Source organism: Kogia breviceps, chromosome 9 (genome assembly GCF_026419965.1).
Source record: "Kogia breviceps isolate mKogBre1 chromosome 9, mKogBre1 haplotype 1, whole genome shotgun sequence".
Taxonomy (NCBI): Eukaryota; Metazoa; Chordata; class Mammalia; order Artiodactyla; family Physeteridae; genus Kogia; species Kogia breviceps.
This window is the reverse complement of record NC_081318.1, coordinates 72,961,434-72,988,898: the sequence shown is the minus strand read 5'-3', so window position 1 is coordinate 72,988,898 and position 27,465 is coordinate 72,961,434.

Sequence of the window (27,465 nt, the reverse complement as noted above, 5' to 3'; positions counted from 1 at the left end):
CAGTGTTAACATATCGAAATGTTGATGCAAAATTTGAAAGAACAAGAGAGATAGAAAAAAATACAATAGAATGACTTCACAAAACAGAAAACACACTGGTCTGTCCTCAGTACTTCTGTGAGGAAGCTTTTGCCATTCGTGGAGAATTCCAGTGTGTTGTGGCAAAGAAAGGTCTTAGGCTCCATCTCACCCTATTTTATCGGAAAGAGTAATGATGGTATTTATAGCTCTTGAGTGGTCGTGAGGCAAGTGGCAAATTTGTTTCCCCTCTCTACTTTTTCAAAAATCTGAGAGGTTTCCTCTACAACTGAAAAACAAATATCAAGTTGATAAAGATAATAACTAATATCCAGCTAAAATCAAGACCTTAGTATATTCCAGGTACTAAAAAGTACTAGTCACTAATAAATTCCTGGTATAGTACATATACAAAGCACTTTTCATGAATTATTTCATTATTGAAAAGAAATATCCCATGAATTAAGCATTATTACGTTCATGTTATGGGTAGGAGTTCACAAGAGGTTAAACATTTTACTCAAGGTCACACATGTTATCAGGGGAGTCAGACAGGGACCCTAACGATTGGACTTATGGCCTCAAGTCTAAAACACAAGCCATCTGTGTGAGTCTTTCAGTCTGATAAATAAACACATGGATCAGGTTCTAAGTGAAAAGTGGAAAAAATGAGTTACATGGCATGAGGCACAAAATGTCTGAGGGTGGTCATTGGTCACAATCAGAAGGAAAGTAATCCAGTGTGGTGAAAGATCATGGTTTTTCTAAGTATCTGTCTGCTCTTCCTGAGGGTGATCCCCATGAGCACAACAGGGAAGTTGTTGAGCATAATAGTACATGTTGATACAAACAGAAACCTTGGAGAAAATTAGATAATTTTTTCACTGTAGAAGTTTTTTAGCCAAGTACTCTTGGTGAGGCATTTGTAGGGTAAGTTTGGAAAGACCAGGGAAAAGCCTTAAAAATATCAACCAAAATCGAAAGGGGACTTGTGGTTGGTGGCTACACAGGCTTTATAGCATGACTTTCTGGTCCCTTCTGCTTCTTCTGTCTACTGTGGTTGCTAAGAGTGAAATTATTCCCTTTTGCAGACACTTCTCTGAGCACCAGTGTTCGCTTAACCAGTATTTGTGGAGCACCTATTCCATGTCAAGCATGGACCTATGAGGGTGAGATTTATGGAAATTAAAGAGAGAATTCCTGCTTTAAAAGAACTTATGTACTGTTCCTTCTTTTTTCCCTATAATTATTTAATACAAATTATGGGAGTAAACTATGCAATATACTGCTTGGTTCTGACTTACAATCCAAAACAAGGGAGAATATCTACCAGAGCTTAAGCACTAGGTATTCTAAAGGGGAGAGAGAAAATAATCAAGTAAACAAATACAGACAAATTATGATTACTGCTATGAAGGGATTAAGCAGGGTGCTGTGAGAGAGAAATAATAGAATGTCCTACGTTATGAAGGGGAGATTAAGAAAACCTCGGCAAAGAGGTGATGTATAAACTGGGATAGAAAGTTGAGGTGGAGACAATCATGGAAAAAGCCAGTCAGAAAGAAGTCCAGGCAAGGAAATGAAAGACTTAATATGGGAAGTAGGAGAAATAGGAGGAGGGGGATTTAGTGACTTAATATAGATTAAGAAAAACCTTGTTACTTGCAGAGCCAAGAAAACCAGTTTTTCAGATGTATTCTTATGATTTCTGTTATACTTTCCTGTTTCTAATACAGTGAGATGAACATTAAATGGACTAAAGAGCCATGAGGAGGCCAAAGGAAAAAAATTCTGCTCAAATTTTAGCAGGTCTTCAAGATATTAAGGGACAAATTATATTTCCAGAGAATTAATAACTCTCCATAGAATAATATAACAAGGTAAAATCCTAGGATACACTTTCTATACGTGCAAAAATATGTTATTTTCCAACAGTAAATTGAGACAATGAGGATGGTAGATTGTTATAAAAAAGCATTTTAAAACTTTAATTAAAAGGCAAACATTGAAACTGTTTGTCATGAAAACACCCCACTTGATGTTTAGTCATTGCTGAGATCAGTATCTATGGAAAAAAATGACAATTTTTGTTTGAGGTCAAAAATTGAAGAAATAAATTTTCACTAATGATTACTTCCTTATTTTAACGAGGTACTTTTTAGTATTGTTACCCTAAGGGGCTGACACCTCATTACTTGGCAAATTTATATGTTTTCCAGATCTCTGAGTTATAGAAAGAAGACATTGTGAAGCCCTAATTGACTAAGTTTCATTATTTATATGACTGATGAAAAATTAAGTCAGGAAGGAACTACTAACAATGTGACTGAAACTTTGTGGTCAGTGGCTAGGTTGTCAAAAGAATCCAACATACACACACACAATGTGAACACACATGCCCGCACGCACACACACGCATGCGTACACCCCCCCACACACACACATACACATGAATGCCACGTTTTTATTGAGCATGGGCGTAGGAAGGACAAGAGGGTAACAGACTCAACTTTCCTGCTTCATTCTTATACTGGATGAGCCTCTGGTTAAAATATTCTTCAAGTACTCTTGAAAGATCGTTGGAATGTCCCCAAATTACTTCACAATACTGCCTTGTGCCTCTCTGCTGGGAACATGGCTTAATATAGGGGGCTAAAGAGGAGCACTGTCTGGGAATCTCTAGTTTTCATCTTTTCTTTTTTTGCCATACCTTTAACCTCATTCTTTTCCTGGTGCCTAATTCTCTGTATTTTTGCTTCTCAAGGTGAAGTCCACAAACTTGCAGCATCATGGGGAAGCTTGTTTGAAAGGCAGCATTTCAAGCGTCACCCCCGGATCTGCTGAATCAGAACGTGCATTTTAACCGCAAGCCTTTTATGTACATTAAAGTCTGAAGCTCTCTTCTACATTCACACATGCACAGGTTTTCCTTGTCTGGAAAAGCTATCATTAGACCTTACCCCTGTTTCTTTGCTATAGTTATATTTTTCATTTCTTTCATGGCCAGACTTCCATGTGTTGCTTCATATATTCCAATTCCTTCTTGCTTTCCTCTCCATAACGCTCTGGAACCTGGCTTCATGTCCATCTATAGTACACATGTAAGAGTCATTGCCGCTAATCATCCTTTCGCCTTTCATCCTCCACTCCTCCATTCTCAGACCATGGGATTCACACCCCTCCCCCAGGATGCAGCATACAACCAGATTAAGTTAAATAGTAGATCACATTCCTCCTGGCTAAGGTGATTTTTGTCCACAATGAGTTAATGGGGAGGGAGATTTCTTACTTTTATTTCTATAGGGTTTCAAGATGACAAGATATAAATTCTGGAGTTCCTCCTGCAATCCATTCTGCCTTTAGACTCAGGTAGAAGTGTCTTCTGCCCTGGCCCCCATGTTCTGGTCATCTTCCAGCTATGCTTCATCCTACGGGCCATAGAATCTCCAAGGCCATAGGGATGGACCAGGTAGAACCCGTGACACCCCCTCATCCAGGAACCCAGGACTCTGGAATTCCTTGTCCAGGTGACCCCAAGCCTGCTTCTAAGGCTTGTGCAGAAAGAAGGGTGCTTGTGCACTTCCTGAGCTGTCTCCTAAAGTGCATTTTGCTGCTGCTGATGTGTATATTTGGTGTAGGTGGTGACCAGGGGAAGATTTCTTTGAAGGGTGTGGACAAAGCTTGCTCCTATGGGCTATGTGTTCACACAATTCTGTGAGAATCCCCTGGTGGTGCTGGATGGAGCCAGAGGTGAAAAGAGAAGCAGCCACCAAGAGCCTGTTACCTACCTCCTTTGTTGAGGCTGCTTTGACTGCTATCGCCTTACCAAGCAGATGGAGGCGCTCTCTCCTCATTCTCCCCTTTCCTTGCATGAATTTCTACTATAATAGCCCTGTTATGGTATTGAGCTTCACTTAACAGCAGAGGCATGTTTTATCACCTTGTTTTTCTGGAGCCTTGCATCTATTACACACTCAGTGAATATCTATCTAAATGGATGAAGGAAACTTTCTTTTGAAAATCTCTCATCTCTTCAAATCCACATGCCACTGTCTTCTAATTCTTTTCAAAAACTCTGAGATTTCCTTATTTTTCTTCTTAGTGGGCTTTTCTTTCCCTTTCTCCTCCCCATCAAGTCTTTAGGATTTTCTAGGGCTGAAGACTTAACAGCTTTCTAGTTCAGAAATTCCTTGAACTTTCAAAACTTCCACAACCATTTCTGTGTTGATTTTAAAATTTTTATTTTCAATAAGATGTTAGTGTTTTCTTTAAAAATTCTTTATTCATATTCATTCAGTTGATATTCAGTTCCTGTTGTTAAGATCTTAAATATTACTGATAGAAGAAAAATACAGAGATATTGTAGTAGGCATAAAAATCAAAGTCAATGTGTATTTTCAAGGAATCCCTGATATCTATATGTGTGACAATTGTCAAATACCTTTGAGTCAGACATGCTAAGTGCTTTATAAGTACTAGTCATGGCTTCCCTGGTGGCGCAGCGGTTGAGAGTCCGCCTGCCGATGCAGGGGACACGGGTTCGTGCCCCGATCCGGGAAGATCCCACATCCCGCGGAATGGCTGGGCCCGTGAGCCGTGGCTGCTGAGTCTGCGCGTCCGGAGCCTGTGATCCGCAACGGGAGAGGCCACAGCGGTGAGAGGCCCGTGTACCGCAAAAAAAATAATAATAAATAAATAAGTACTAGTCATTTAACCTTCACAAAGGTCCTATAAAGTAGGGAAGTTTATTACTTCCGTTTTACAGATGGGTCAAATGAGGCTTAGAGCAATTGTGAATTTGCTCGCAGCTACCAGTCAAGGCTGAAGTCTGGATTCTAACTCAAATCTGCCTGATTCAGCATTCAACCAATAGTCCAGGAGGACACATAGGATGTGGCTTAAACATTAAGCATTTTATGAAAATTATGTGCCTCCTGAATTTATCATTCTGTGACTATCTTTCAAGGGAAGCCAGGAATGCAATAGGTCTTAAATATATGCAGTCATTTAGCACCTGGGATTTGTATGCAGCCTTTTACTATCTTGTTTTGTTCCAGAAACAAGCAACTATGTATTTTAAAAATTTTATTCCTGAATCCATCTACAACACTTTGTGTTTCTTACATACACTGAAACATTTGTACTACTGGAAAGGGCAAGATCAGGACTCATATACTGGCTTGGCAAGTTTTTTTACTATATGATTTAAGGGGTGGAAATTGGAATTCACTAAGACTGCTAAGAGAGGTACATTCAGTAAATCAAACAATGCTACAATCAGGTTTCAGATATACCAAATGGCTTCTTCTAGACAAGTTTTTGAGATTAAATATGCTTCCCCTAAAACGTGACAGCAATCATGTTCCTTGGCTGAGTAAATACTTAGTGAGCAACTTCATATTTTCCTCCCCTGCAGACAGCTCAGGGGTTTATGTTGGGGCATCACAGCGGCCAGCCTGTGAGGAGAAAGGCAGTTAGGCGATACGTGATCACTATAGAAATTATAAGCGACAAACCAACTCACAAGCAGAGTAGATTCCACCCTCCTTCTCAGGAAGAGGTAAACAACCAATTGTGACTTCAACAATGAGTCAACCCACAGACAGTCCAGAACTTTTGATTTCTGAAGAAGTAGCTTTGATCAGCTGTTTGTCCCCTCTTAATCTGAGAGTGAAGAATAGTTAACTCTGTAGTGGTGAATTCTTGTGACTGTAAATGTCTCAGCATGTATGCACCACAATGGATTTGAGGGTGGTTGAGAAGTTCTGCATTGTTGTAGGCATTGTAGAGGAGGTTGCTAGGGTAATTGTGTATGTGCGCGCGTGTGTGTTTTAATTTTTGGCAGCGCCTTGTGGCACGTGGGATCTTAGTTCCCCTACCAGGGATAGAACCTGTGCCCCCTGCCGTGGAAGCGTGGTATCTTAACCACTGGACTGCCAGGGAAGTACCGGTAATTGTGTATTTTTGAAGTAAACAGTGATGGAAGCTATGCTCATCTTCAACTTTAGTTCTGCCTTTCTTCTTCAAAACAGACTTACACATGGATACTAGGGGATATTTGGGGAAGCTGTGCAGCACATGTGGGAAAGCTGAGACTCTGGAGTTAGGTTACCTAGGACAGAGTCTTGACTCTATAACTTACTAGTTGTGTGACCTTGGATGAGAAATTCACTGGCTCAGTTTCTTCACCTATAAAATAAAGATGTAAGAAATACCTGTCTTATAGGATATTGGGAGGATCAAAATAACAGATTCACATGAAGAAGGTGAAGGGCTTCATGTGGTATTTGGCACTTAGTGACACCCAGTACATGTTACTGTCTTGCTGTTGTACTCCCAAGTGAAATGTAAGAAAGCTGGCTTTGCCTCAGGTTACATTTGATAATGGTGAAGATGATGATCATGTTATTTCCCATACAGGAAACACATTTCACATTAACCATGCTATGCACCAGGACACAAAGAGAAGTGCACTGAACCCAGTTTATGCGTCTCCACCACCTAGATTTGCTTGGCATCACCTGTCTTCTTATGGCTTACACCTTTACTATAGTCATCAAGGCCATCACAGTCATCACCTCATTTCTGATCAACATGAGTTATCTCTGCCTCTCTTGAGATGAGAGAAGAACTGGACTGAAGTGAACTATTATAGCTCATCTCCAGTACCTAGATCCAATCTTACTGGTCCCATGGAGGATCAGTTTTGTCTAGTGGCTGCCCAAAGGGGCTGGGCAACACACTTTGGAGATATAGGAGTTAATTCCCTGTGGGGTGACACTTGATTAATCAGAGAGAGAAGAAGGGGAGAATAAATAGGTAAATTGGTCACTTTTCTTTTCTAGTTGGCCTGGTCTGAGGTACTGCGGTTCCATGTGGTCAGTTCAGCAACAAATCACCTAACATTTGCTTCACTCTTTTCCTACATCACTTCACTTTCTTCTCCTCTCTTGCTTTCCTGGGATTATATTCCCCAATAAAATATTAGTAGGTTAGCGTTGCCTTGGGTACTGTTTTCTAGGGATCTAGGGACTAGAGGCAAGAAGTACCATTTTTTTCATAATAAGCCTATAATTTAGCTTAATAAATATAAATATTTTATCACCAACTTTAAAACAATGTAGTAATGCTTCTTCTATTGCCATGGAAACATAGAAGATCCAGGAACTTAGTCCTTAAAAGGGAAAGAAAGAAATGTCAGGCAGGCTTCCTGAGAAGGAGATTTTTTGAAGGATAGATAAAGATGGGCAAGAAAGAACAAATTAAGAGAAGGCAAAGGTATATGGACAAATGCAAACTTGCATTCAAGGAATAAAGGGTCCCATATGACTGGAGTGGGAAATGCATGGAGGGGACGGTATAGATGAGCTGGAAGTATACGCTGATTCAGACTGTGAAGGTCCCTGGATGCCATGCTAAGAAGAAACTTTGGTATTATACTCTAGGATGAAGGGAGCTTTCAAAGGTCCTGAGCAGGGAGGTGATGTAATCAGATCATAGGATGTTAGAGGCAGGTAGCCTGCTTAGGTGACTAATTGCAACAATCCACATGTGGCCATAGGAACCTAATCTAAGTAAGAGAGAGACTGGAAAGTGAAGGATAAATACCAGATATATTTTGGGGACAGAATCAAGAGGACTGGAAACACTTTGCATGTGGAGTGAGAAGAGGAGTTGATGTTGATGCTCAGATAGTAGCCACAGAGCAGAGTAAATGATGATATCATTTACCAAGATGGAAGATGGAAAGGAGGACACATTTTTAAGGAAAAAGTTAAGTTTATAATAATGTTGCTGCATTTCCCAATAAACATCTAGGTAAAATTCCTAAAAGTAGTTGGAAATACAAATCTAGACCTAAAATGTGTTGTCACTCTAAAGTTGACTGCTGACACTCACTAGTAACAGATTCCAAGGTTTTTTAGAAAAAACAAATTTAAAAATATCAGTTTGGCATGTAATCCAAGTCTCTATCCTTCCCCCACTCCACCACACACACCAAATACATTAAACTGCTATGGAAAGCTTTATTAAGTTTGAATGAGGATGATGAGTTGTGTGAAGAGTGGCGGAAAACAAAGAACTGGATTGAGATGAAAACTCACTAGACCATTAGATTCGCTCTCACCTGAGCATCTGGGTACTTTATAGAACACAGGAGCCAGATACAGGACTCAGAGAAATGACAAATTATTATGTCTTTGAGACCCTTTAGAGTCCTTCATGAATATTCAAAATTGGGACTATTAAGAGTTATTTGTATGTGTAAAAGACATTCATACTCAGGTGATGAATAAAGGCAAAATAGACCAGGAGGAGTTTTCAGAATAAAAAGATTTATTAGAGAGGGACGAAAACTTTGCCTATATTTATATTTCAATAATCTAAATTGTCAATTTTCAGAAATAATATGACTGACATTAAGATATTGTCATCACATGTCAGACATTGTTGTAGGAAGTTTACATGTGTTAAAGTTAACCCTTGCAAAATCCTAATGATATAGGTACTATTGCCATCACTTTTGAGATGAGGGCACAGGAAGCTCATAGATCACATGGGTCATGAGCCAGGATTCAAACCAGACCATGCTGTGCCAGCACTCCGCCTTTAACCACTATGCCATGTCAACTCCCTAGTTGTATCAGAAGAGCAAAGACAGTACTTAACATTTGCATAGCAATTGATAGTTCTTCATGCATTATTTCATACTGACACAAAACAGACCTATAAACTAGAAAAGATGAGTATTAATTATTAAAGAAATTGAGACTGAGAAGGTTGGTATTCTATAAGGCTACACAGCTGTTTCACAGCTCTTCTAGTCATAAACTGACTTTGAGGGCAGAGACTATCAAGGCTATCTGAGTAGAGAAAATAAAAAATCCAAAAGTGAGTGAACCCATAGCATGGTGAAGCCAAAATACAACCTATGAAGTGTGATTTTTAATTCCTAGATTTGGCAATAGCTCCAGCGGCTTCCTTGGGTTCTGGTGGTCCTTGGGAAAGAGGCTATGAGAGTGATCAATGCCACAGTTCCCTTATCTGTAATTTGTGGTTTATAATAGTATCTAGATCACATGGTTGTTATGAATATGAGATGCCTGGCACATGGGTGCTAAATTAGTGTTAGTATATTACTGAGTGCCTGCTATGTGCCAGACACTATTTCAGGGACTGGGAATAAAGTCATAATTAGGTTAGACAAAACCCCTAACTTCACATGGCCTATATTCAATCATTCTAGTCAGGAAGACAGATGGCAAGCATCAAGTTCCGTATACATTATGATTTCAAGTTGTGATCTAAATTGCATAACGGCTATACGTACTCATATGTTTAACAATATAATACTTTATATTAGACAACAATCCATAGTTTCCAAGCACCTGCCACATCTCTTATGATCATTGCAATTATTCATTGGCCCAGAATTTATTAGGCACATATTATTTTGAATCCTCCCCCAAATCCTGAAAGGTAAGAAACTGAGTCTCAGAGAAATTTTCTAACAGGGTAAGTGGTAGAGGTAAAATCCAAACCAACATTTGTCTTACTTTGAAGTCCATGTCATGCAACTGCTCTATGCTGCCTCACAGCCCTGAGACGTGGTGGAACAGAAATTACACCCATTTTCAGCTGAGGAAATGTGACTCAGGTTAAGTGTCTTGGATCAAAATCATATAACATAGTAAATGGAAGAGCTGGGACATGAATGTAGGTTTTTAGATTCCCATGTCAGTGTTTTATCTAGTGTAACAAAACTGCAAAATCCCACAACCTTTTGAAGAATGGTTGGAAATGCTACTTAGTCCCTCAAATCACCCTCATACTTCATTGTTATTATTTATATCATTCTAGGGCTTAAGTCATGTACACTTTAAAAATCCATATCAACTATATGTGAATCAATTTAAAAAAAATATTTATTTATTTATTCATTCATCCATTCATTTATTTTGGCTGTACCAGGTCTTGTTTGCGGCACATGGGATCTTCCTTGCGGTACGTGGGATCTTTAGTTGCAGCATGCGGGATCTTTTAGTTACAGCATGCAGATTTCTTAGTTGCAGCAAGCAAACTCTTAGTTGCAGCATGCATGTGGGATCTAGTTCCCTGACCAGGGATCGCGCCCCCTGCATTGGGAATGAAAAGTCTTAACCACTGGACCACCAGGGAAGTCCCGTGAGTCAATTTTTTTGAAATGGAATGCAGCTTCTCAAAGAAGCAATGTTCAAAATAGTTCCATGCCCCCTTAACATTTAGGGGCATGGAAATACAATGTTAAAGGAAGCCACCAGCTACTAATGATGTGTTAATTTCTCTGGTTTTTACATAAGGAGAGTTACCTTTCTAGGGCAATGTGAAAGCCCTGGGATCAGTGTTCAGTTGGGAAAGGAAAGATGGAGAGTGATTATAGAGAAGGATCACTCCATCACCCAACGGGCCATTCTTTAATCAGGGAAGGTCTGCATTTTTATTCTCCTGGAACAAGCTCATGACAGAATTAGCATAGATGTTTCTGACTTTTGTGTGAGACAATAGTCATATTCTCTACAGATTTTAATTGTTAAAAATAGCAAGACTTTTAGTGTATGCAGGCAGTGATCTGTCAACTCCCCGGTGACACCCCTATACCTCCCAAAAAAGAGATTATGTGTAGAAAGATTCTTTGGAAATCACTTTCAAATCTATATTTCTCTGATACTCTTACATCCTCAAAGATGTTGGAAAAGTTGGCCAGGAGAGAGACCGATAGGCAAATCAATATCAGCAGCATGGATATAAAAGGAAGTTGTGTGGTGTCACCACAAACTATCCTCCTAAGCCTGTTAAATTGGCCAGAAACATTCTTTTATATTATGTGGTTTACCTTTTGGAAATACAAGCAAATATATCTAAATGAATCCCAGAGCTTTCATATTTCAGAACTTTTACATTCATCTATTCATCAGTGGATACAAAAGGGACTTTTCTCTGTTTAATTTCTTCTTTGGAATCCTAACGCATTTTCCTAATGTATTTTTGATCCTCGAATACTTTTTTGAAAATCATTCTTTCCCTTTTAAGAAATGGTTACTTTCAACCACTTATACAAGATATTTATTTTAAAATATGCAGTATTACGGTTTCCAGAGTGTTGGAACAATGACGATTCCAGAAAGATTATCTTAAATGTCATCTTGGCAAAGTGGAAAGAACACTGAATAAAGAGCTCAGAGACCCAGGGTCCATCCTGGTTCATCCACTAAGAGGATTCCCTTAAATCTTTTGATTCTCAGTTTGTTGTAGTGCCTGATACATTGTTGTGTGTTGTATGAATAAATAATGTTGTATGAATTTTCAAAATAAAGGTAGTCTTGAACTTGAAAAATTCTAAGTAACTCTTCGATGGTAAGAATCTCTTTTTAGACTCTACCCTCCTGTCTTTCTAATAACTTTCATTATACCCATGAATGACTTAAGCATCATTAAAATCTTTTTCAGCAGGCCTTTCCCAGATAATTAGTAAACTGTTGTTCTTCTACAAAGATAAATGGAATAGGAGCAAATCTATTTTATAAAATTAGATAATATCTATTTTATAGGTATAGATTATAGAAGCAGATAATGTTCTTATAATAGCACCAACATTCACTAATTAGGTATCTCCAAGAAATTAATGCTCTAAGTGCTAAGTTCAGAATAATTTAATTGAACACAGTAATTAATGTAAATAATAGCCCTCTGATTTTAGTCTCAAACATACTTGATATTCATTTTTCTTACATATACTGATATTCTTTTAATCATGCTCATTTTTAAATGTCTATTGATTACACATGGACTTTAAATATGGATTTGAATCTTAAAAATGTAAAATTTCTGGTGCCTAGTCTATTACTGAGAAGTTCCTTACTTTATTTCAAATGCAAATTATACCCTTTGGGTGAGACGAAACATATTTGTTGAACAGCATTTAAAATTCCACCAGAGGAACCTTAGTAACTTAAAAGAGTTAGTGTTTGTCCAAACTGAGATAAATGATTTCCTTCTTACTGACAACATTAGTATTTAGGATAGCTACCTAAAATTATCAGCTTGGAATTTAGGGTGACACATTGCCTTAATCACTTGTGTGGGGGGCTAATTTCATTTCCCAGAAATTCAGTGAAATGTGTAGACTTGTATTTATTTAATATGGCATCCATGACTTTAAACTCTGGCTTCGGAAATTTATAAATTTCTTCTGAAATGATAAGAGGTGAAATCACTGTAACAGTGTTCCAGTTAGTTGTTCTTTTTTAGCAATGCCATCTGGTTATGTATGTAGTCTCTATCCTAAGTATCGTGTTAGGAGAATGTCCATGAGATATAAATGGGAAAAGACGGGCAACTGTGCTTCTTTTGTTAATGAGGTTATCATTAATAATCTTGTAAATCAGTACATTTTAGCAAAAGCCTCATCCAGTTCTAAAAAATATTTCTTTATAAGTTTCCCTAGTGATAAGGACCTAACTCACTCTCTTTCTATTTTTGGAGCAACTTTAAACAAAGGTACAAATTTTGTTTCCACTAAACTCTAGTATACAAAAGGAATATAAAATCTGCCATTCAGTCATACATTCAAACTATGTTTAGCAAACATCTATATCCCAGACACCATGCTAGAAGCTGGGAAAATAATGGTGAAGAAACAAAAACACAGGCCTTGGCCTCATGGAGGTTATCTGAACAATGGACAAGAATTATTTACAAAAATTTTCATGGAATTTAAAACTTTATATAAATGCTCAAAGGAAGGCTTTCCTGTTGATAGCCAAGATCTGAAGGGAAAGAGGGAGGAGAGTATTCCAGTTAGAGGAAATGTGCAAGACTGTTTGATGGAAGAAAACTTGGAAAATATAGGAGTTAAAAGAAATCTCCTTTGGAGCAGAGCAAATCATTAAGAGTAATATATTGTGAGAGTGGACAGATAGGAAGGGACTTAAGAGACCATGGAGAGGGCCTTACTGCCCAAAGAGGGATTTTAGTTTTACACTGAGAGGGAGGGAAAGCTATCTAATTTTAAGGTGGGAGCATTGTATTTACATTTTGGAAAAACAATTCCATTTTCAATATGAAGAATGGATTGAAGAACATCAACGGTGGATTAAAAGAGGCCAATTAGACTATTGTATTCTAGGCAAGGGAAGTAGGTAGGTTGGAGTAGGGTAGTGACAATGAACATGGAAAGAGGTATATGGGATGAATTGCCTTTAGGGGGTACACCTGACAAGGGCCGCTGATGAATTAGATATGGAGTGAATGAAACAGGGGATCTGTTTTGGGATTTTGGCCTTCAAAATTGGACTGCTCATGGTGCCGCTTCCTGAGGTAGGAAACACAGGCAAAGAAACCATTTGGGGGCAAATTTATGCTTTTGTTTTGGATTGAAATGTATGGGTAGAAATGAAGAAGAATGAAGAGCTGGATATCTGGGTTTAGGGCTCAGAGGGGAACAATGATGTAAATTTAAAACCGTTAATGTATAGAAGGTAATAGAAACAGTGGCAAAGATGAGATTGCCTGGGGAAAGAGATAAGCTTCTAGGACAAGCTGAGTAGAGGAGAGTGAGTCTGCAGAGACAGAAAAAGAGCAGCTAGAAAGAGGAAAACCATCAAGAGTCCAGTCTGTCAGATGCCAAGGGAGAGTAAGCTGCAAGGAGGGATCAGTGAACCTCACTGTATGAATTATATCCAACTCATCAAACTTTTCCAGCTCTCTGTCTACGGGAACATGGTAGATGACTCTCCTTCCTGGCTCAATTGTGGGTGTGTGTGGCTATGCATTTAGTTTTGGCTGAAGAGTTATGAGCAAAAAGAATGTGTGTTGATTCTGGGCACAGTCTATAATTGCCTGTATGAAGTTCACCAGAGGTCTCCCTCTACCAGGACAACAGGCAGTGTTCAAATTAGAGACTGCTCTGAGGGTCTAAGTCCCTGAGTGATTCAGTTGAGCAAAGCCCTCCAGCTAACCCTCAATGGACAGACAGAGTGAGCAAGAAAGAGATCTTTGTTATGGTGAGCCTGAGGGATTAGAGTTGGTTTTTTACTGCAGCATCACATAGACCATTCTGAATGATATGAGTGTTAAAATCTGCTGAAAGATCAAGAAACTTGAAGAATTAAAAGAATCCATTGGATTTAGAAAAATGGCCATAAGTGGAGCTTAATGGAAGCAGAAGTCAGATTACAAAGGGTTGAGGACTGAGAAGATAAGGAAATTGACAGTAAATTTATATAGAGAGATTGTTGAAAGCATATCAGTGACGGGAAGGAAAGGTTAACGTGGGTCCTTGAGAGAGATGTAAAAATTTGTTGTTTTTATACAATGGGGGAGATTTGAGAGATATATGGATAGGAAGGATTCTGATGAGAGAAAGAGGTAGAATATGAAAGAAAATACAAAAGAAAATAAGAGGTGATTGATGTTGAAAATTTCTTGAAAAGGTAGGAGGGAAGTGCCTTGAGAACTACTAACAGAGTTAGGCAAATTTTGACTAACAAATAATTCTTGGCTCTTTACAAAAAGAATCATTTATTGGAACAAAAATGAATGAATGAATGAATGAATAAATACATAAATAATTCTGTAATGAGTAAACAAGAAACAATGATGAAACCTTTATATTTAATTTACCTCATTCTTTTCTGGTCCCAATGTTATCTGCAAAAAGAGACAGCTCTTTTTTTAAAAATTTAATTTAATTTATTTTCTTATTAGTTCTTATTAATTGTCTATTTTATACATATTAGTGTGTATATGTCACTCCCAATCTCTCAACTCATCACACCACCACCCCGCACCCCACCACCCCCCGAAGAAGAGACAGCTCTTACCTCACCCCTTTGGAATGAGACTTGTGTACATTTAGAACCAGTCCTAAGCAAAACTCGAAGTAATTAACTTTTAATTCAGGCCATATCAATTAAGCTCTTTCATGGTGCAAAAAATACAATGAAGAGGGTGTGCTGAAAGGATAGAGAATAAAGTGAAGAAGCACAGGAAGTCACTGTGACATTTGTACAATCAGGAAGAACTCAAACATGGTTTAGGGTGTAACTCTTAGTACATATCCACTAGAATGTAGGGTCTGTGAAGGCATGGATTTGTGTTTATTTTCTTCTCTCAGTAGACCTTATCAGTATCGCCAGGTCTTAGAATAGTCCATGATGCATAGTAAGCACTCAGTAAGTATTTGTTGCATGTGAGGATGACTGACAGCTTGCCTTGCCGTTATAAGTGACTAATACTTCTGAACTCAGATTCTGCCATTCCTGCCTTTATCTTACTCTGCTTCTTTCTCTGTCTGTTTCTACTGTCACTGCCAATCACCAGCCCTCCACCCTGCTGCTCTCTTACTCCCACGGTCTCTGCATATTACTCAAGCTTTTGACTAATAATTTGTGGTTTCTATTTTCCATCTTGTGAAGGTGTTTATATTGGTTTTGCAACACTCCAGAGCCTGTAACCCTATTTGAAGTTTTTCATTTTCATACTATAAGAGAGATGATTTGATTTGTTCATTATTTACTATTCAATATATATGTTTAAAAAACCTGATAGGTCATAGCTCTCATGTCAGAACACCTCATAAGACCACTATTTAACTCTGTAGCTTTCAAATTTGCCCACATAAAGGAAAACATTTTCTATTTGACCTAACACTTGAACATACACACAGACAACAAACACACATACACACATTCACATACACACTGAAATGAATACTTCATGAAACAGAACCGACCTTTTCAATGTACTCTGATACATTATATTCTAGTGTAGTCTATCTTATTTCATTCATTCCATTCCATCCATTCTGTTCTGTTCCATCTCCATTTATTCTATTTCAGTTAAAAATGTTGGTGAGTTTTTTCATGGCCCACAAACAGGTTAAACACATAGTATGAAAAAACCTGGTCTAGGTTGCATATGACCAACTTTTGTTTGGACATCAATTTTTAATCCAATCTGGGATCAATCATCTGTGGTCAGCCATGGCAGTAGAGTCATATGTTACAAGGCATGAAAAATTATATCTGTGGCTAGGTTCTTTCATGAGAAGGGAGGGGCACTCATTTTTCATGTGGGTGTGAGAGGTCCTTCATATGGTCTCTCTGATACAGGCCAACTCCTACTCTAGTGCTGCCCTTCCCCTTCCCCCACTCTGCACATTTCATAAACTAACCCCTACTAAAATTTTGGTTGATGAATCTTTGCAATGAGAACCCCTCTAGGGTGTATTTTCATTTTAGTATGGTCTTATTTAGTTAACGTAATTTAATCACTCTTGAGAGCAAACCACTTTTATTTATTTATTTTTTTTGCGGTACGCGGGCCTCTCACCGCTGCGGCCTCTCCCGCCGCGGAGCACAGGCTCCGGACGCGCAGGCTCAGCGGCCACGGCTCACGGGCCCAGCCGCTCCGCGGCACGCGGGATCCTCCCGGACCGGGGCACGAACCCGCGTCCCCTGCACCGGCAGGCGGACTCCCAACCACTGCGCCACCAGGGAAGCCCCAGCAAACCACTTTTAAAACAGAATCATGGGTCTCTTGTAATGAAATAATGGATGACAATGCAGAAGCAGGTGATGTTTGGGAAAACCAGGGCCTTTTTATATGCCTCTTCAATCACACATCTTCTCCTAACACTGGATCTGTGTGCAAATAAAAAGATTTTGTCTTAACTCCAATGGGAAGCTTGTACAGGACCTAATTCTATCCCTGTAATACTACATAGAGAATTTCCTCAGGTGGTTATATGGTGTGGAAGCCAGAATAATGGCCTCTCCAAGATGTTCACACTCTAATCACTGGAAATTGTGAATATGTTACCTGACATGGTAAAGAGGGCTGTGCATTTGTGGTTAAGGGCCTTTACTTTGAGATGGGGGTAGATTATCCTGGGTTGCCTAGGTGGTCCCAGGGTAATCAATAGTCCTTTGTGGAGAGGCCTTCCCAGCTATTGTGTGTGTGTGAGTGAAAGAGAGACAGAGGCAGGCAGTGTCAGGGATTGAGGGGTGAGATGTGATGACAGGATCAGAAAGATGTGACTTCAGAGGATTCCACCTTGCTGACTTTGAAGATGGAGGAAGGGGATCTGAGGTAAGGAATGTGGATGGCCTCTAAAAGTTAAAAAAGGCAGGACTCTCCCCAGAGTGTCCCAAAACGCATGTGCTTCTACTGACACCTTGGTTTTAGCCCAGTGCGACCCATGTCAGCTTCCTGACTTCCAGAACTGTACGATAATAAATTTTTGTGGTTTAAGCCAATACATTTCTGGGTACTTTGTTACAGCAGCAATTGAAAATGAATACACTCAGAATGAATTTGTCAGTACCAGGAGAATGTGTGGAAATAAAAACAGCCAACTCATATAGGTTCTGACATCCCAAAGGGGACCCTTACAGGGTAGTGGATGGGTGACATAAGGCACTCCTTTTCTTCTATGCAAGAGAACACTGGGATTTTGTATTTTGTAGGTAAACCTGTCCGTCTCTAAGGAGTTCACTCTCTTAACCTCAAGTTAGAGAACAGAGCTTGCTGTGGTTGAAAATGTATCAGGAATGTACAAAATAAGAGGCAGGATAAATACTGCTACTTTCTTATAGAGATTCAAATTGACAGATAAATTACTCCTGAAAAATTCCAGTAATGGTGTCCACAGCACATAGCAGTCTGTGAACGGATGTTAACATTAAAAAATATTTTGTGTCTTCTTGTGCAAAAATTTTAAAATGTTCAAGAAACATACATACGTATAGTGAAGCATATTATCTAAACTATATTGGCAGATGAATTAGGAATATTTACCATTCCCCTTTGTCTTGGCTTATAGATTGTGAACTTTACAGAATACAATTAAAAGTTGATATTTTACTCTCAAATTACTTACATTCTGGTATATCAGGGACTCAGAGTAAACTCTTCTTTTCCCCTAAAGTGGGTGAGGTAATCTGTATGCTGGTACACACACACACAGACACACACACACACACACACACACGCACACAAACACATAAAGACATCTGTTAATGGAATGAAAAAATCACTATTTTAATCAAGGGACACAAAATTCTACACTTTTCTAGGACTTAATGACAAATATATACCTTGGAAATTTTCTGGAAAATCATGTAAGTTCCAGGGAAGTTGATGTAAAGACAGCTGAAGATTTTTCCAGAGTGATCTTGGTATGAAAATGGCAATTGTACCAATAAAAATACAGAAGAGTCAACAAATGGACAACTCTTTAGGTTACTGTTCTGAGGCAAGTAATCCATAGACATTCCAGCAAAAACTAAACAGAGGGTTCTTTGTTGTTGATTAGTGGCAAAAGGGCAGCATGGAAACATCTTATGAACAGGCGAGTTGGCACATATTCCCTTATGTGCTATTCTGAAAGCAACAAGTGAAAGAAAACAGCGATGAGATTCTAAACTACATCTTGGTGGGGGTCAATTTATGGATGATTCATCTTATGGCTGAATAAGGAACAAGAAAGGTCTAATGAAGGAAAATATGAAATTGTAAGAACAACTTGGCTCACTTTCTTAATCTAGGGTATTTAGGATCAATGTAACCTAAATTAACAGATGAATTAACACTCTGACTTGAGATACTCCCTGGAATTAACTGGTAAATGGCACAGTATTAACTGTTTTTAGAAAGTTACAGTATGATCATGACTCAGGCACAAAGCGACCCAGAAAACAGATGTCACAGGCAGCCCAGGGGTCTAAGAGTGAATGCATACCGAAACAGGACAGAGAAAAAACTCCAGGGGGAACTTTCTTATAAGCTTGCAAATGTAGCCTTTCTCTTTCCAAGACAGCCTCACATGGGGAAAAATCTGATCATGTGGGGAATATGGCGGCTTCCTATCAGTCTTTCTGGTATATTTGTACTATAGGGACCAAACATGAGTGACATTTAACATAGGTCATTAAAGGATACCAAGAAAGTCCCCTTTTAATTATTAAGCAACACCCTAGGCATATTCAAACCACTTTTTGTGTTTGATTTCCCCCTATGGGTGCAGGGAGTCACCAGCTCTGCTCCCTACCAGATAAAGAGAGGGAGTAAGGTCTAAATTGTAAATCAGATGCAGCATTAGGAGAAAAAAAATTACCTCTGCATTAATGAGTAATTGACAGCTTCCATGTGGTCAGAAAATTTTTAAGTTAGAAGAACTTTAAGCAAACCTTCCTCATTTTACTGGTCAGTTCAATTTAGGTCAACAAATATGTACCAGTGCCAGGCACTGTGGAGCTTTTGGATATTTAGGGATTAAATAAGATCCAATCCTTGATCGGATGGAGTCTAAATAAAGTGGGGTAGGCAGAGGTGATATCTGTTATAGTGAGGTAAGAACTGCCTTAGATATATATATCAGTCAGTGTTCTTAGTTCCAAATATTAGCAAATAACTTTGGCTGATCTAAATTGAAGAGCGACACACCAAACTACAGTCCAACAATTGCTGAGAGGGCTAGAGAATCAGGCACATGGCTTGTGAAGCCAAAGCAGCAGCCAAGATAATGCTGTTGGATAAATTAGTTGTTTCTGTTAAGTCCTAGAAACCACAGTTGGCAGGACCATTACCAAGAGTCCTCGGCTCTACTCTCCACAGCTCCAGCGGACACATCCAAAGCAGGACACTGTTTGCACAGCTGCCTCTGTTCACTTCAAGAGTGGATTCTCCTCTGTCTCTGCTGCTTTGTGTCGCCAGTTCCTAATTCCAGGTCCCAGATAACTGTATCTGATTAGCCACTCTAAGTGCTTTGCTTCTCCCTTATCTACCAGGCTGGTTGGGACAGTGATACACTGGCATTTTAGCTTCAATGTTGGTTGTCACCATTAGAGTATGGATGGAGCACAGTAGATTTTAAACTCACAGTTTAGTACATCACAGTGTCTTTTAGCTTAAATAATCTTTTGGGTGACTCTTTTTTTAATCTCAGTCTTTCAGCTTCTCATCCTCCGTCTCCAGTTTTTAAGATGGTACCTAAGTGTAGGTAGGAGGACAGACATCATATTATGGTATGGGGAAAAGAAGGGAGTCTGAAGGCATGTGATGCTATCTGGGTCCTAGCTAATTACCTGCTATGGAGTAGTTTGCTTTGACTCTGGTGCTTGACCAACAGGTCTTTTGGGAATGTTGTAAAAGCGTTACATCCATTGATGTATGATTCTTACCATTTTTCTTGAGTTACAAAAGCATAATACAGCCTCTTTGTCCTAATCCCTAGCATCTGCAGGTCCACTAGCCCCCTTGACCCCTTCACATTCCCTCATGAAGAATGTGAAAATAGTTAGTCCCTGATTAGCTCTCCTAACTGGGCAAATAATACAATGGTGTCAGTCGTGTGATTGAACATGGAGGCCCTGCACCTGATATATTTCACTTTTCAGTACCTACTAGTATGTTTCAACTGAAGCCTGCTTAGACTTCCACTCATCCTCTGGGTTTCTTCTTCCCACACACTGGGGTAGGAAGGGCTGGCTTTCCATACCCTTTTGCTATCTGTCAGGAAATAACGGATGTCCATGTTCTACTTATTTTTTACGTACAATAAATCTCATGGCTGCAAGTGATCATGATTTCAGGAGAGATATGAAAACATCTTGGTTTAGCGTGAGCAGAATATCAACCCAGTCAGACATTTGTGTAAATCAGTACAAGAAACAGGTAAGGGGTTAAGGATGGGGTGGAGGGGTCAGAAAACTTTCTTAAGGAAGCCACCCTGAACTGCGTGTTGAGGATGAACTCCCTGCCCAATGTTAGTTAGCTTAGATTATATGCACGCAGGCAGGATAAGGGGCTAGCTGTCCTTACGATATGTTAGAGGAGAGTTGGGAAGACTTCCCTGACAACAATCAACTTCTTTAGCCTGCCTTTGCGTCAGATGATCCACAGAAATCTCATTGTGTGTCAGCAGTATCTAGAAGGTTCACTTCCTCCACAGTGGCTGACAGCTAGATGGCATAGCAGAGTGTGTGAGGACTGGGAGAATCCTATAGAAGCAGACATGTGAGGAACTAACAACCACTGAGAGAATTCCCTTCCTGGGTGGGAGAGATCAGTGATTAAGAATTATTCAAAGAAGTCTAAAGGTCAGAGTTTCGACTTCAGAAACAGGAGATTAGATTGTAGGGGAAGGGAGCCAGAAGTGCTGGAGATGATAATCAAAAATTGTAGATGGGCTTCCCTGGTGGCGCAGTGGTTGAGAGTCCGCCTGCCGATGCAGGGGACACGGGTTCGTGCCCTGGTCCGGGAGGATCCCACATGCAGCGGAGCGACTGGGCCCGTGAGCCATGGCCGCTGAGCCTACGCGTCCGGAGCCTGTTCTCCGCAATGGGAGAGGCCACAGCAGTGAGAGGCCCGCGTACCACGCAAAAAAAAAAAAAAAAAAATTGTAAATGGCGGCAGGACCAGGTCTCCAAGATGCAGTCATAAGACTGGGGCCAGTCCTTGGGAAGCTGTTAGCAAGCCAAGTGCGCAGCATGAGGCAGAGCTGGTAAAACAATTAGTTCTGATCCAGGAAAGCATTCATTTCAGGTATTGACAGGGGCTAAATTGATAGACCTAGTACCTTATCATTCTGAAAGTAAAGGTGTGGAAGCTACACCAGACTAGACCACAGGAGCATTCTGATAACAGTATTCTTTCTAGGTATTTAGAGAGTTCTTTAAATGCAAATATTTCTGGGAGACATAAAGATAGTATTAACATCCAGTTTAGAATTAATATCTCAGTTATTTCATTCATTGGTTGTTTATCAGAAACATTTACATGTAAATTACTGAGTTAGTGAGTGGGAATAAAATAAGGTCTTGCCTTCAGATTAGAAGGTAAATCCACGTACACACACACACACACACACACACACACACACACACCAATGAAACAAAGTATAAAATCTGTTATGAGAGGACTAGATAATATATGGAATTGTTAGGAAAGAGAGAATAATTCAGATTAGGGCAGACCAGGGAGGGCTTCTTGGAGAAGAATGTTTTTTCATTGGGCTTTGAAAGAAAGGAAGGATCTGAACTTTTAAAGGTGGGCAAATAATATTTCAGAGAGAAGAAACAGCATGGAGAACAAAACCTATAGGGTTTAGGGAAATGGAGAGCAGTTTGTTTTGGAGGTAATATAAATAACATAAGGGCAGGTGAGGTTCTGGTCCGGAGACTGTAGTACCTGTGACAAAGAAAAATAGAATGACTCAGTTTGAATTGTGGAATGACCCAAGGGGGAACTTCAAAACAGCTCTGGGTAGATCAAGTAGGTTGGGCCACATGAAGCCCGTGTTCCTTAGGGGGGGCAGCATTTAGGGAGGAGGGAAAGTAAGTGCAGAAAATGGAAAAGAAATTTCTCTTTTGTCACCATTCTGCCATCGGCTTACTTTAGCTGAATCCTTACATTAGGTTCTTGGGTTCATACCAGGACTTGTCTATATCCATTTTATGGGTTATTTCTAGTGAGAAATAAAAGAGACAGATGCTGTATGAACAAATGGAGAATACACATTTCTTAGTTTTTGTTTGTATTTAACACTTTCTGTTTCCAATGTTGCAAAGAAGCGAAACAATAGCACCTTTAATTTTACCCGTTTTAAAATTTCTTTTTTCTATTTTTCCTTCCAATTTTTTTGCTCTTGAATTTTGAGCAGTCAGAAGTAATGCTGGAATGTACAGAAGGAAAACACAAAATCAGGGAATGGAAAGGAAAATGGGAGAAAATATCAGCAAAAGTTTCATCTTGCTCACATTTTAAATAGCATATTTAAAGAAATCCAGGCTGTTTGGAAAATGAAGGGTAAAATGTCTCCATTATATCCTTAGCACCTGTGAATGACAATCACAATGCTGATGTACGAGGAACTAGAGGCTTTCAGGCCTCACCTGGGAAGTCCTCATTCACCTATTCCACCAGGTAGTGAGGCATCCTCAGCTCTGAATCACTGAAAGAGAAACTGGTGGTGCAGGCTCCTCGGCTGCATGGGGATTTGTTTGCGTAAAGATTTTTTAGTCCTTGGCAACACTGAGGGCGCCTTCTTACTCCTTGGCAAACATCAAACCTTTTTTGTTTCCTTTTATAAAAATAGTTTCATATTTACAAATTGTTCTTAGATATACGCACCTTATACATACATGTTTACTTTTTGCTTTGCTTTTCGATCTTCCTAGGGTGAAACTGCAGTCATCCACCCTCTTCTCTTGGTTTCAGGTGAGGAATTTGAATTCTGGGTATTGTAGTTCTTCTGCCTTTTAGGGTTTCCGGTTAGGCAGCCCGGAGCCACACCAGGAGGACTCCTAGTCCCAGGTGGCTGGGTAAGCAGTAGTTCAGGCGCCACATTCAGAGCAAGGCACGTTTGCAGAGTCCTTGGTTTTGGTAGAATGACTTCTATTCTTTCTACCAAATAATGTTCCTGAACTGAAGAGATGGGTTCATTTCCACAACTGTAAGTGCTGTTTTTAAAAATTAATATCCTTTTCACTGTTGATATAGGGTACAAATAGGAAATTGTGTCATTTCCAGAACAATTGACCAAACTAAATGTTTCTCCCTTCCCAAGCCCTCCTTGGGAAGGAAAAAGGGAAGGTAATTGATATCCTGTGGGTTTGTGGGACATGGTTTAGAATAAACTTTAGCACAGAGAATAGACTAATACCTTGAGAGATGGCATAGAATGAAATTATGTGTAAAAAGAAGAGTAAGACATGAAACATTCAAAGTCAAATGTAAACAACAGAACCCCACTTTGACTTGCTTCAAATATGTAGACTGTTGAAATCCTCTGAAATTTTTAAATATTTCAAAAGGCAGCAGGTGTGTTGAAAAGAGTGTGGGCATTGAAGTCAGATATTGGATTCAGTGGCTCCACTTCTTATTAGACGTGTGGACTTTGGCAAAATAGTTCACCTTGTCAAGCCCCTGTTTCTACACTTATAAAGTGGGTATAAAACCTACCTCACTGGATTAGTAGAATGAAATTAGCATAATGCATAATACTAAATAGACGCTTAGACAATAGCTGCTGGAGGATGAACTTGGCTTCTTCCTAATTAAGTTTCAATTAAGCTTCAAAAACAGATTAAAGAGATAATTTGTTGTAGGATTCCACTTATATGAGGTATTAAGAGTAGTCAAATTCATAGAAACAGGAAGTAGAATGGTGGTTTCCAGGGGCTGGGGAAAGGGGGAAATAGGAAATGTTTAGTGGGTAAAAAGTTTCAGTTTTGCAATTTGAAAATGTTCTAAAGATTGGTTGTACAACAATGTAAATATACTTAACACTACTGTACATTTACAAATGGTTAAGATGGTAAATTTTACATTATGTGTTTTTACCACAATTTAAAAAAAACAGATCAAAGAACATGTAGTGAAAATTTATTAAGGTGTCTCTGACTCCTTAAAAGATGTCTAATTCCATTTTCAGTGGGTCTAATTTTAGGATCAATATTGGATTACCTATGTTAGTGTCTGGTTCTTAGATAATAATTAGTGGAGAGGATAATATATTTTTGGTATATTCTTTTCTTTTATAAATTGATTGATTGATTGAATTTTTTCGCTGCATTGGGTCTTCCTTACTGCAGGCATGCTTTCTCTATTTGTGGCTTGCAGGGGCTACTCTTCTTTGTGGTACGCAGGCTTCTCATTGAGGTGGCTTCTCTTGTTGCGGAGCACAGGCTCTAGGCATGCGGGCTTCAGTAGTTGTGTCACATGGGCTTCCGTAGTTATGGCAAGCAGGCTTTAGTAGTTGTGGCTCACGGGCTCAGTTACTCCGTGGCATGTGGGATCTTCCCGGACCAGGGCTCAAACCCATGTCCCCTGCATTGGCAGGTGGATTCTTAACCACTGCGCCACCAGGGAAGTCCAATTTTTGGTATACCCTTCAAGTTATCTCCACTTTTGTGGAGATCCTTGTATACCCTCCATGAATTAATTATGTGATTATCTCTAATTCATAATAGTGATTTTTAGTATGATTTCATAGTTACTGTACAGAATATAGGAATTGTGAAGTCATAATTTGGTTATAACTTACTTGAAAACTTTAGATACAGCTTAAATGTATTATTTATTTTGGTATTCTCACCTTCCCTGGAGCTTATTTATAAACATAATTTTATATGTCTGTCTTAGAGATAATAAAGACTATTAAGACAGGATCTGTTAAACACTATTCTATCTTAAAATACATTAGCTAATTTGGAGGACAAAAGACAGTTTGGAATTAAATTGATTTTAAACTTGAAAGCATGTCATTGTTGAATTTTTGGAAAATCTTTTCTTGAAAGACCACACAAATGCCTAGCTGTCTATTAAAACTAAGTGTCCCCTGTGATATTTGATGATAGCAACTAGTATTTGTGACAAGTATGCAAAGTTTTGCATGTGATATACCATTTAAATGTAAACCCTCTTGGGAACTGTGTCAGGAAGTCCAGGGTAGCATTAGAATGAAAACAAAAGAGAAGGAAAGCTACAGAAGCAGTTGATAAATATAGTATACTACCTAAAATGTTGAATGCCATCTATAGTCTACTCTCTCTAGGAAGTGTCATTTTTCCACTTAACAATTACTTCTAACAATCCTACAATGTCCTCCCACTGGGTTGGGCTTTGGGGTTAAAGAGTGACTGAGGCATAGCCCTTGAGGTGATCCTGGTCTACTAGAGGAGATATGTACTCATAAATAGCTAAAGGAAGAAAGTGCTAATTCATCAATCACTCAAGTCATTCCTAGCCTCACTGTTGGTTAATTCCTACTGCTTAGAGTATATGATGCCCAGTATCATGACATTAAAGAAGCTTCCATAAATTTTTGCTTGAACTGTAATCATTGGAGACCTGAAAAAAAAAAATTTGAAAACTTGTATGTGAATCAGTCAAAAACAAAGTGGAGTGACTTCCCCAAACTTGGAAGAAACGCATACCCAGAATGCCAGAGGAAGGAGAGATCATAGTGTACTGAATACCAAGTGGATACTCTGGGAAGTGGTAGAGCTTTGTTTTTAGCCAGACGTGGAAGGATGTACAGAGTTGAAATCATCAGAAAAAGTTGAAGAAAATCTCATCTATAGCAGCATTTCCCAAACTTTATATGGATAATATGATTCTAGGCAATATGTGGACTGGGCAGTCAATAACATTGGGTTACACAGTGAGAAAGTTACTATATTTTTAAAATTACCTTCAATTCGTCAAGGACAAAGCCTTATTGTTGTAGATATGACTTTAAAATTCTTTTAACACTTGTTTAATTCTCCTTTATAACAACAATAGAGTAAGTATCAGGTTCAATGATTTTAGCAGGCAAAAAACATTTAGTTATAACTTCATAACTTTTAGGATAACATTTATTTTTATAGCTATTGCCTATTTATTCCAATAGATAGTGCCTTTTTTCACTTATGGTACTGATAGAAATGTGCTTTTAAAAGACTTATCTGAACTAAAATGAGAGTGGATTTAAAGAAAATATTAAAAAAAAATTGTTCAGATGGTACTTGGTAACGGAAGAATCATGAAGAGGTACCAGAATGCCTGAAGTTTGTGAAACACTGAAGTACAGGCAATGCCACGTACAAAAAAAATCAGGAAGTGAAATTGAATAGGCTGGTTTTATGTATAGCTGGAAAGGAGAGATATTGAGCATTCTATGGAGGGTAACCTAGGAGGCTGTGTGATGATGCTGGAATAAGTTTGATTGTGGAACATTTGAAGGGATTTGCACATCAGCTTCTAAATGGTGGAGTTCCACAAGGGTCCTGACCCAGGGACAACATGTTGAAATCTGTGCTTAGGAAGATCACACAAGGAATGGCATATGGGTAGGTTGGAGCACAGGGAGCATGAATACAAAGAGAGCACTTTGGAAATAGGTTTTAATGATCTGAGCATGAATAAATTACAGGTGCTGGGAATGAAAGTGGAAGAGAGGGATGGGGAAGTCATTCAATAACAAAGAAAATAATAATAATAATAATAATAATAATAATAATAATAATAATAAATGATGGCAGAGAACATGCTTTTGAGTTTTTAAGCTTGGTCACCTGAGAGAATAACAGTAACACCGAGGCAAAAGAGAGGGAGCTAGTTCTTGTGTAAGAGGGGGAATGATCCTTTGTACTTCAGGCAATTTGAAATTGAGCTGAGTTGACCTTCCAGTGGAAAGAGAAACTATGTTGCTAATCACGTGAAATTGGACTTCTGGAGAGCCATCAGAGTTGGCCAGAGAAATAGAGACAGCAAGCAAGCACCTCCCTCAGTAAAATGAAGCTTAGTTCTAGTCTTCCTCCTGCCTCACTCATAGAGGAATACTGAAGAAAGAGAATCTCCAACTATCTAGGGATGGAAAGGGGAAGGAAGAGTTGACTGTTTGCTTTCGATAATTTATTT